This window comes from Leptosomus discolor, chromosome 6 (assembly GCF_034619465.1).
Source record: "Leptosomus discolor isolate bLepDis1 chromosome 6, bLepDis1.hap2, whole genome shotgun sequence".
In the NCBI taxonomy this organism is placed as follows: Eukaryota; Metazoa; Chordata; class Aves; order Leptosomiformes; family Leptosomidae; genus Leptosomus; species Leptosomus discolor.
Genome location: NC_141396.1, coordinates 40,976,786 through 40,989,035, shown reverse-complemented (window position 1 = coordinate 40,989,035; position 12,250 = coordinate 40,976,786). Strand labels below are relative to the sequence as shown.

Genomic DNA, 12,250 nt, shown 5'->3' with positions numbered 1-12,250 from the left:
TGCGTGCAGCGGTGTACTGGCACTACAGAAAGGCACCCCAGGGTGCAGAGTTCCCAGAAATGGTACGAGAGCTTTCCTCATAACGCTTCCAGATCTGCGTACCTGCCTTCAGGTGTGTGAGCGAAGGTGGCTTTCCTGAAGTTTAGTTGGACATGCAAAAACGTGTGTGAGCTGCCAGGATGGCAGTCTTTGCCGAGCAGAAATAGCATGTCTTCTGGCAAAAGCCAGGAATGTGTGGGAAACTCCCTGTTATTGGATGGATGCAGTATTTATCTTGGATCATTCAGCCTGGCTTTAGTGTCTGAGTCAACGTTGTGCATGTGGCTTTAGAAAAATGAAGACTTTATTTCTGTCTGATATTCTCCCTTATCTACAGAAGGGCTGTATTTCTTTCTTCTCCTCTGGCGTGTTTCTATATATATACTGTGTGACGTTGCAGGAGTGTTTGCTTTGGAAAAAATCCCTTCATCTGAGCCAAACTGAAACCAAACTTGCAAGATAAAGCACTGCTTTCTTCTCTTCTGCATGAGAAGAGAGGCCTGAAGAGTGATAGAAAATTATCACCTGGGAAGGACAGGAAGCCTGTGAAGGTAAATGGCCTTTTTCTGTTTAACTAATCTGGTAACAAACACCCCCACCAAACTGTGAACTCTTAATTACAGGATCCTATTGGGAGGTGGAGGTGTTAAAAGCCTTTCGAAAGGACCTGTAAAACAAGTTGATGAAAGCATTTAGATTTGAGGACAACGGTTCTTTAATAGTCCAGCAAGATTGTCTCATCAGCTGCTTGCATGCACAGCATCGGTGCTTGTCGCCTCTGAGGCCCATTTGAGAGGGGCTGAAGCAAACTTAAAACGACAGCGATTTGTATAGGTCATTTGAGGCTTTGTCTTCTCTCCTGCACCGAATACTGTTATTGCACTGTGGAAATGATTTCATCCACAGTAAAACTGAATTCCAACTTGTCTTTGGCTTTCTAAGCAATTCAGAGCACTGGCATCTCAAAAACTTCCCAAGCCTTTCCATTTTTACTGTGTTGAGTCTATATCTAAAATCATGAATTTGGATGGAAATTTTATAAAGGTGTAGATTGAATAGTCGATATTGTGCTTGTAGGACAGTTGGCAAAATAAGGCCATTTACTTCTGGTTTAAGCGCAGGTTTTCTGAAGTCTGAAGCTGCATTTGCTACTTTTTGCTATTTGTGAGCTGTAGAAGACAAAGCAATGCTTCAAGGCTTGAGGTTTTCTAAATGCACAGTGTGAAGCTGAGCATCTTTGAGTATTGTGTTTTGCAGAAATGCCAAAATTGCAGGGATAAACCTCTCACAGGGATTTTTACGAAACACGTTTAACAGCCAGTGGAAGGCTTGCTGCAATATTGTTCTGGATTAGTCCTCTCTGGTGTGGATGAGTAAGAAACTAATCTCTTCGTACTCTAGGAAATCATAGAGCGCAGCCCAAAAATATCCAAGTAATGGCATACTTCAGGAGTAGTTAAGAAAGGTCTTTAAAAAGAAATGGGCGGTTCCTTTGACTCAAGATTCTGAGAGCACAGGAAGGGTGGTGGTGTCCACAGTCTGATACACACATCTACCCCAGCCAGCTTGTACAGAATCAGCTCGAGTTATTTCTGAGTTTGGATAATTGACCAGGAATAACTAAGAAAGAGCAGGGTATCAAGCAGAATGATTCCCCTCATCTGCACTTAGATCATATGGAGACTTGCAGGACCAATACTGAGTTCAGAGTGGTGTGACGGTCTCCTGTGTGGGTTTTGAAAAGATGTATATGGTCTTTCTGTTGTGACTGGTGTCAAGAACAGAAGTGCAAGTGTGAACACGGTAAATGCCATCCAGAATATAATTAATGAATGCCGGGGAGAGGTCGTGGCTCAATTCATCAGTTGCTGCTCTGTGTATGCTACAGCATAGTATATTTACAGAGTAAATATACTTCTAGGGTTTTTTAGTATTGAGAGAACTCATAGTAGTTTCTCTAGTAAGGCTATATATAGTCTGTGGACATATTCTTCGTCATTAAAACTAACCATATCAACAGGAAGCGCGTTGAAATGAAATCTGCTACTTACAAATCAAATCTATGCCTGTTCAGCCTTCTAAAGTACGTAACTGCCGAAGAGATGTAGAAATTGATAGGCATTGGGCCCCATCCAATGTGGATGGATGCTGCACTTCAGCAGAACTCAAAATGTGCTGGAAAAGACAGGCTTCAGCTTCTGTCTGGGGTACACGATGCCTTCTGTGGTCAAAGCTGCTGAGACTTGGCTTCAGTGGGAGCAGGGTGAAGTTCCTTCAGGTCCTTGTTCAAGTTAGTGCTTGACATTGTTGTCAAAGACACAAATTCGGGTGCTTGTAAGAAAGCGTATACATAAGAAATATCATTAATTGGGATTTCAGTAAATGCTGAATTTTGGGGGGGATATGTGTTCTACGAAACAGAGTTTTAATGGTTCTGGTGGAAGGACCAGGCTGTCATTTTTAATGCTTACACAGAACTGATGCTTATACTTCCTATGGGAATAAATTGGACTAGAGGAAATGACTGCCCAGTCTGTAAGTGTGTTCATCAGAGGGAAAACGCATCACTGAGTCAAAGGTCACATTTTTAAACAAGCAGATGGAAGCAGAAGGTAATGCTGGTGTTTTGTAATTTTGATGTAACAGAATCTCTAATATTTTCCGTGTTTGTACCTTGCCATATTTTGCATCCCATGATCATATCCTTTGCTTTTGTGGCATAAGTGAAGCATTATACGCTTGCCCTGTGGGACAGCCAAGCCTCCTGGGCCTGGAGCACAAAGCCTGTGCTAAGCAGCGAGCACTTTGGTCTTCATCCTTTCTTGTTTCTCATACACATCACAACAGTCAAAGTTATAAAAACAAGGTCTCACAGGCCACTGCCTAAAAATAGAGACGGGAAACATTTTTATCACACTTTGGTGACTGGTAGAAATAGAAGTAAAGTTAGATTTTTGCATTATACCAAAACCTGCCCATGGTGCTGTTGCTGTATGTTCCCCCTTTTTTGGGGAGGTGCAAAAGGAGGCACATAAAAACACTTCCCCAGTAAGCCCTTTGAGCCTTTAGTGATTAATGGCACAGGCTTCCTGAGCGTCATTTCTTCTTCAGTGCTCTGAATAGATCTGGTTATCCTTTGAACTTGCCGTGTACTGCGGGTGGAGGTCCCAACAAGAAGATGTGCATTGTGATGATGCGATCACATGGCTGACCCGCACGTATCCTGCACCAACACAGGATATTGGGAATACAACACCCTGCGGTCCTCACAAATAGCTCTTTTTTGTTTCTGTTGTGTTGTTCCCTTTGCCCTTGGGATGGAGGAAGTGGGTATTTGAAGCCCTAACTTGTAGTACTAATCCTCATCATGCTTATTAATGAGTAAGGTATTGGATAGGTGGGTATGTCTGGGTCAGTGCTGTTTAACATGTGAATATTTACTTTCAGTTATGTAGGAAAAAAAGGAAGCTGGAGGCAGTGATTAATCAATAACTGGCTTCTGGTTCATCTTCAGAGTCTTTGAGTGGAGTATATGTCCTTCTGGGTCTGCTACCTGGGTACGAGAGAGATGATGCTCATTGCATGAACAGCAGGTCTAGGTCCTGTGTTTGGGATAATGTAATCATCCTACTGAGGTGCTGAAAAAATATATTGCAAATTAAGGAGTTGGATTACTCTCTGGTTTGTATTCTGTGTGACTTACTGTGTGCAAACAGATACTCAGGATGTGGAGACTAGGTTAGTTTATCTTTAATAGGAAAAAGCCCCCTCCACACCCAGGAGCCCTGTTGTTGACCTCTAACACAAAATAGGATCGTGTGTTAACTCTTACTTTGTTTTGTTTTGGGTTTTTTTAGCTGCTTTTTGTTGTGGATGTGTGTTTGTTTGGTTTTTTTATGATGCTAGTTTTGCTTGTACTGGAAAGTGTTGTCTCCTCCTAGGTCGTTCAGGTTAATAAGAAACTCCTTTGAAGAGCAAGAGATAGCGTCAGCAGAGCATGCAGTTGGTATTTGCAGAACGGTGCAGTGCTGCTGAAGAATAGAGGAAATGGGAGGAAACGGCCAAGTCTCTCATGTCTCTGCCCCTCCTTGGCATAGAGATCAGCATTAGTACAGTTTCACACCTCATCATTTTAACATAGGGCTTGCTGAGCAGGCTTGCAAGCAGGTGGTACTGCGTGTTCATGAAATGTGCATTTGGTATAAACTTTTTTTTGGTCTGAAAGGAAAAGCATTTGCCTTGTGGTGCTCTGCGTAAGTCCAAGTATGGACATTCTGGCTCTGTTTATGCAGAATAAAATAGTGACTTGCTATATCCAGCCAGCCATACTTAAAACAAGCAAGAGTATTTTCCTGCAAGATTCTTGATTGCTCCTTGGATGACGGCAGCAGCTGGCATCCATCATTACGTGCCATGTTTCTGGGTAAGGCCAACTTGATCTGTCAAATGCTTTAAAGAAGCCAGAGCACCCGATATGTGCCAGACTGCTGGTATACAAAACCAGCAGTGTTGTAGCAAGATGTGGGGCAAATAACAAAGGAACAACTGGTGCAAGGTTAGATGGATTCCATTCTCTGATGGAAAAATCAATGGTGCTACCAGTCTGTGTCCCGTTACAGTATTTTGTGAGGAAACAATCTGTTGCCTGCCTGTAAACAGAGGCCTTTGGGTTGAAATTTTGGGTTTGGAAGAAATACAACCAAACTGATATTCTGAGGTGGTGACTACTTTAGCCGGAGGATTTTGACACACCTGGATAATGAGACTTCTCGGAAGGAAAAACAAGTGGATCAGAGAATAGGAGTGGCACTTCACGAGCTGGGAGTGCTGTAGGTGGATGTGGAATGCAGTCATGTGTGAATAACTCCCTACTATGTGGAAAATGTCCTTCTAGTTGAGACAGTGAGTTTGAAAAGGGTGTTCTTATTTCAATTTTTCTCTTTTATGGAAAGCGTCACTCTCTGAGGTTAAAATGTGACCACAGTGGTATTAAGCACTTGCTTTGAACTGGGTATCTGATTACACATCTCCTGTATGACAGTGAATTGCTGTAACACATTGTGCCACCTTGTTTTTTTTCTCTACTCTTGCCTCTGGAGAGGTGCTGGGTGTTAGAATCTGCAGAGTAACTCCAGCTTTTAATGTCAGAGCTGCCACTGAGAAAATCCGGGTGTTTCTCTCATGGTCTAGAGGGCAACGGTGACATTTAACCAGGAGCAGCAGAAGGATATATACACCCTGCAGCCTAGGGAAGCACACATGATGAGCAAAATGACTGATTTTATCTGTTTACAAAGATGATGCCAGTTAGATGAGAACTCCAGAGATTTAAGCTGCTTATGTGGCTTAGACAGCATGAGTGGCATGGTAGCTTCAGCAGCAGCAAAAGGTTCCATGTCCCGGCAGACCTCCGGGATGTGTGGGGATCCCACTGGTGTTTCTGCTATCCTTTTTACAGCTTTCAGTCACAGCGAGTGCACGGGGATGTACGTGTGTGTTTGTGATCCCTCAGAGCTGTCACAACATGGTGGAGTCCTGTGACCGTGCACAGGATCAGATGCAGAAGGGGAGTGAACTGGGAGCTGCCCAGGAACATGCCAGCCAGTCAAAGCATCAGGAGGTTGCAAAACTGGTGCAAGGTCAAAGTACAAACACGTGTTCAAATACAAACCCACAACATATTTCTTCATTCGCTTCTGAAGGAGGAGCAGGGGATGTTTCCAGCCGAGTTTCCTGAAGACACTGGTTTGCTGGCAGGTTGTGTGTTCATCCTCTTTGCAAGTGATTCAAAATACACTGGCATTCTTGCACACGTGCTCAAGCAAGAGATGCTGAAATTAGCTCCTTTGTGGGAGGAAAAATTTTTATTCAGGTAACTTGGTTCAACTTAAAAGCAGGTTGAACTTTTCATAGGAAAAGAAAGGGAAGTGTGGTTTCCTCTGGACATTGCTCTGTGAGTCACTTCATATGACACAGCATTCGTCTCTGGAAACTTAATTGCCGGAGCTGATGAGTAGCATAACAGTACTCCGTAACAACCCTTTATGTTTGATATGCCTAAACACTTACCCTGGCATTTCTGGAAATTATTTTAATAAAAACTTGTTAAACTCAACCTTTTAATGTTTCTACTATACATCAGAACCCCATTAAAGTAAATTTAATGACATTTTTTCAGTTTCAAAAGCAACTGGCCATTCTTAACAGCCGTGCATGTAAGAAGTTGTAATGTCTGTTAATGCTGTAATGGAGATATAATAATAATAAATGTTATTATATATGTGATATAATATATATATTATAATAAAGTTTCAGGTTATTTCTAGATGGGAAAGATGGTAGACTGGGTGGGGGCTGTCCACGGTGCCTTTTTCTGTTTGTTTTGGGTGGAGTTTTTTTTGCTACTGGCCTGTTCAAAGTCATGTGTTAATATCAAACAGGAATATATACATTTGCTGGCTGAAAAATCTCAGAAGACAGGATGGAGCAGTGATGGCCAGAATAGGTTTGTTTTAGCAATGAGTGTTTTTACATCTTTAATAAAAGTGCTTCATTTCTGTCTGGATCATAAAGCAGATGTGCTGAAAGGTCTTTGATAAAGCTGTTCAAAACTTAGCAAAGTCCTCGATTTTGTGTTTTCTTTACAAAGACATTTCAGCTTAAGAAAAGTGGTTAAAAAACCCAGCTTAGAGCTGGAAGAAATGATGAGCTTGATATAAATAATAAGCAATAGGATTTGTCAGATTCACAGCATCTCCAGAGAGATGTGTGTTACAGATTGCACAGTGAGTTTGCTGTAAACTAGGTCACTTGTTTTGGGGGGAGCTGAAAGTGCTGAAAGAGTAATAAGCAGCAATTTTAGTGACCTGGGTTGTTCAGTATATTGTGATACTAAATGCTAAGTAGAGGGTTTGATGCTTATAGCAAACAGTGATGCAGTGCAATAATTAATGCTTCCTTTCAAATGAGCGGGTAGGCACATTGTAGTTGTGACAAAATAGCTTCCCTCTGAAGAGCATGGGCTATATATTTTGAATAATTTTAAAAAATTTGTCCTCGAGCTGTTGTTGAACATGGTGTTTTAAAGTGTTTTTAAGCAAACTGAGGTCAGAATAGCTCTTTTACACTCCTGTAGCACATTTTTTCTGATATATCAGTGACCAGAATCAGGTTACTTGAAGGAAAAAAAGACAAAAAAAATATCCTTAAAAGGTTTTTGGGATATGTGTGGTGGATGTATGGATTTATATTGCTCATGTGAAGTGGTATGAACATATCCTCTCTGGTAGGTGTTGATCCTAGAAATCAGTAATTGGTCTTTGAATTGGTACCCACTTCTGCACTGGTAGTGGTCCGCAGTAGCCAGCAAGCCATGTGCCTCCCTGCTGGGTCCTGTAAAAACGCTTCCTGAAAAGGCGAGCGTGTAGTTCCTTCGTTAAAGCCTTGCAGTGGAAGGAGAGCTGCTTGCTTACTAACGTAAGGAGAGAGAAGTATATCACTTTAAAAATTGTCGCCTATTTTGTGATGTCTCTTGGTCCAGTGATGGGAGAAGGTAAAGCTGCTTTGTGTCTGTCAGTTGCTTTTAAACTTCATTTTTATTTATGTATTCTTATATCCCAGTCAGGCTTCCTTCCTCATTTTACCCCAAAACATTTTTACAGCTCTGTATTTTTTGTTTCTCAGCCATGCGCACAGCTCAGCTGGAGGTAGTGTCGTTGCTGTTGTCCTTCATCTGTGTTGTGGTGCTTGAGACCCAGGGTTGAGTTTGCTTGGTGGTGTGAATGAATAGGGTTTTTTTTCCCTAGTAGCGCTAGACTTTACTTCCCACCTTCAGTGCTGGATTTCATCTGCTAACATATAGTTTCTTTACTGATGGGCAAGGGAAAAGATTGCTCAATTGAATCTACTTACTCTGACTTTTTTTTTGCTGTTTAGGCAGATTTAAGCTGTCGAGGCAGGGAAGACTTTTCCCCAGCAAGGCTTTTGGAAGGATGCTCTCTTGCCAGTGCTCGTGGTGCTTGAATTACCAAGAAACATCAGTGCTGAAGCTCGGTAGCAGCTATTTTTTTTAAGTGTCAGCAGTCAACCTCAAATCTAGTGTTGTCACATGGCTCATATCCTGATGAGGAAAGAGGCAAACAGGTCAACACTTGGTGGGTGTCTCTCTTCTTCAGCCATTTTTATGGTGACTGTCATCCTCATACTGAAGCACAATATGCGAAGGTGGAGATGAAGCAGAACAACAGCCGCTTAACTGAGAGCGGTACCCCAGATGTTCAGTTCTATAGAAAGAAAATGATGTAATCAGTTCAGGCCGTCCTCCATTTTAGCCCTTAGGCTAAATACGTCCTGGCTGAATTGTGTAGGAGAAAAAAAAAACCCAAACCCTTTGCAGGTACTTTGGAAGAGTTCATTAAGTATGTTTCTTTTTATTTGTTTAGGGCTTTACAGGGTATTAAGTTGTATCTGTCTGGACACATGCCATATTTAAATACATAATGGTTAAACATGTTGAAAAGGTGTTCCCAAAGCTTGCTTTTAATTACCTGTAATACTTGTCAAACTGTCGTCTCTTTTCTCTTCTGGCCCTACCTCACTCGTGGGAAAACAGGGCTGGCTTCATTATGTGCCTCAAGGTCACTGAACCCTTACAGTCGTGGATCACTGGGGAAAAAAATTGCAAAAGTAAGATCTGCTGGAGTAATAAAAGAGCATTTTTGTCAAATATGAATGCATTTATTGTTAGCAGTGAGTTAGCTTGGCCTCTGTCCTCACCAGGTGACTTGTGCTGTTCCATGAGGTGTGTGTTGGCCCAAAGTAGACATGAGTGTCATCTATATAACAAGGAATCCATGGCCTGTAGTGTGTCTTCTAATTAATCCTTTGATTCCTCGTATATATGCTCAATGGGAGGAATTTACAGAGTTGGTACTGATTGAATTACATCTAAGAAATCTTTAGGTAATGAGTTATTACCAGTTCTACTCCAGAATCTCTCTAGAAAGAAGGACGAGGTTGGGCAGATGTGTCTGTTGAGTGTTATGGAGCTCAATTACTAAAAGACTGCTGGAAAAAAGGTACAGAGAGCTCACTAGCGGCTCATCCACACTTCCCATCTCTCTTCAGATTTTAAATAAAATGGACTGAGTTGGACTTGACTATCCGGCCTGCTGGAGGTACAGCTTAACTGTTAAAGTCCTTCCTAAAAGAGCTACGAGAAAGGAAGTCTGAAGGTTAGTTCACTTAAGCTGGGGTCCACCAGCTCCCATGCTAATGACAATCTGCAGGAAAAGGAGAATGAGCCTATGTGTTTTTTAATTCTTAAATTAGGGAAAAAACTATTTGAAAAAGGGACAAGTTGGACCATTGAAGCAGAGTGGCGGTTTTTTGATGATCCTTAAAACAAAAAGACCTTTTAAAATTAATTAGAAGCAGGGGAATTGGCTGGGCTCACTATGTTCTGCTTGAATTGGCAGACGTATAACTTGATGTTCAAAGTTCTTCATCAAAACCTTCTCCCCACCCCTCTCCTTACTGGTATTTGAAGGTTACTGACGGGCTCATGGACTTTTTTGGCTTCTGGACTTCGTGGAGGAACACGTTGTTGCATTTGATACCTGGCTGTCTGTATGTGTTAGGAACGAGGACTGGTGGGCCATGCCCAGGGGCATGTATCTATTAAAAAAAAAAAAAAAACCAAAACAACAAACCAAAACCCACAAACCAAGTACTCCTTAAAAATACTTGCTTTGTATGTGACAAGATCAGTATGGAACGATTTCTGTGTGTGGCTTATGAAAATACGTTTTCTACCCTGTATTTCTTCGATGTGGCTCTGCAGATTCTTCAGTATTACTGGCAACAGGCTCCCTCTCTTGGGATGGAGTTCAGAAAAACTGATACTGCTATTTGCTAATGCTGGTGTCTGATGAGGTTTTTTTTCCACATTATTTCATCTGCGGCCACTTCATATGCCTCTGACTTCACTCCTGGATAGTATCTCTTCTGCATACAGTGTCCAGTCGGCTGTGTAGAGTCCTTGCTCTCATGTAAGCTGCTGGAAAACGCTCTGCCAGCGCTGCTCATCTCGTCAGTCTTTCCAACATTTGGCTTCACTCTGCTTTGTATTGTGGTTTTGTACTCAATTACACGGACCTCCCCCCTGTCCCGAGGCAAGCTTCCCGTAGACCTCCTCCACTCCCTCTCCTGCTCACCAGAGATGCTTTGTGCCTTCCTTTCCTGCTCATCTTTGCCACCCCCTTATTTGTGTGCAGGAGGTGCTAGCTTCCTCAGTCATAGGTGTTCCCAGTCTTTGATGTGTCTTTCGGGGTAAAGGCTGGATGCGTAGTGCTACCCAGGGACTCTACTGCTGGTTGCAGCAGTGGGATGTAGCCAAAAACTTAACTGAAAGGTTGGAGAATTTGTTGGTTTGCTTTGGTTTAGTCTGGTGAAATAAGACTTTTTCTTTTGTTGTAGAGGTTTGGGTTTGTTTTTTTTTTTTTTAGAGTAGGACTTAACATCTGGTATTTATGTATGTTGGAAAAATGAATCTTTCTTCCCAGCAGTGACTTACAGCTTCACAGTGTCATCCTGAGCCTTTCAAAAGTAATACTAATGCAAGGCTTTGCTTTGGGTTACTTGCACACATGAAGGAAGAGATAGACCTGGATTTACATGATCGTTTTAATTCCCACTGTTTTAGCGGCTATTTTGCTGGTAAAACCCAGAGCTGCCACGAGACCTTCGCCTGCTGATGTAGGAAACTGCAGCCCTCTGCCCGGGCTGGCGCTCCCGTCCCTCCTCCTCCGTCTCCTCCTCTCGCCCGCTGCTGACGCATCGGCGGGGCGAGACAGCGTGGCCGGGGAGGGGACGGCGGCAGCGGGGGAGTCTCCGCTTTGTCGCCTCCGGTGCACGGCTCACCTCTCATGCTTTTGCTTTCTAGGCGCTTCCCGCACGAGCAGAGGGGACAGGAGCGCTGGCGGAGCCCGGCACGACGCTGCCGGCACGGGGAAGTTGAACGGCAGCTTTTAATTTGAAAAAGTTCAGCTCGCGAAGGAGACGGCGGCGAGATCCTCGGGTCCAGGAGTTCCTCCGCTGAAGCGGCGGCGGGATCGTAAAACATTTCAGCTTGCGGAGGCCTTGCTGCTGTCTCCTTCTCTTGCCGTAAGCGTCGTGTCTAGCTGGCAGCTGGGAAGAGGAAAAGTTGGCTGCTGTTACCTGCCACCTCATTTCCATGAGTGAGTAGCTCTCTGGCTCTGGATGGTCCCGTTTCAGTTAAAAGGCGTGTTCGACTGCTGATGAAGGGCCAGGGGCTGTATTTGAAGGACTCTGATACAGTGAGACCTAAAATACGGCTTTTGGGGATTTGTTTTTTTTAAAGATGGCACTGAAGCTTGTGGTTAGTCTGTTGGTTATTGGTTTGTTTGGGGTTTTGTGTGTGGTGGTGGTTTTTTTTTTGTTGTTTTTTCTGTTGTTTTTTTTCTTCTCCAAATAAAAGCCAGCCAGGCTGCCAGCAACTGGGGCAGCAGTTATCCAGCTGGTGAGTACCCCTGTCATGTCCCCCCGAATTGTGTCCGGGGTCTGGCATGTTTCCATCATACAGGTTCATCTCTTACCACACCTGGACATTGAGGCATGGTGGAGTCTCTCTGTGATTTCCGGGTTTGGAGGTTTTGTTCGCAGCACACCGGTACAAGGTAATCAGAGTTATGTGGCATGGCAGCAGCACTTGCTTGTGTGATCTAAAAGTCGGGGACAAGCTGCTGTCCCTTTTGCCTTCTTTAGCACCTCTCCCCACCCCTCCCCCCATCTTTAGTTGCTGCCAGATACCTTGGGGCAATTGCAGTGAGTGTTTATACGAAACCGTAAGAGCAAAAATGTATTTTAGACTTTGATTTTTTTTTTAGCAGCTGTACATAGGAAGAGGTAGGGCCGTGTGACTGTGCTGCTCTTGCGTGTGTCACAGTGTCACCCACAGCCTGAAATTGTGAGTGCTTTGGTTGTAGAGGAGGGGGTGGCCCTGGGTGTGTACAGGAACACAATGAGTCATGAGGAAACCACAGAAATCCTCTCTGTAAGCTAAATGTGCTTCAGAAAGAATATAACTTTATCTGTAAGCTGTGTCTTATATATGCAGCTGAGTCTTTCCACGGCATGTGATCTTATTTGTGCACTTCTGGCATAGCAGCCCTTTCTTCTTGTCATAAACCTC

General features: G+C 43.3%; 1 protein-coding gene across 1 annotated transcript in view; it reads left to right on the top strand.

Annotated features, from left to right (window-relative positions):
- The first annotated feature begins 11,556 nt into the window (after window positions 1-11,556).
- SGMS1 (sphingomyelin synthase 1) overlaps window positions 11,557-12,250 on the top strand; it is a 36,871-nt gene continuing 36,177 nt past the window's right edge. The window contains exon 1 of the mRNA XM_086466899.1: window positions 11,557-11,735. The gene's annotated coding sequence lies outside the window, so the exon portion shown is untranslated. The remainder of the gene's footprint in view (window positions 11,736-12,250) is intronic.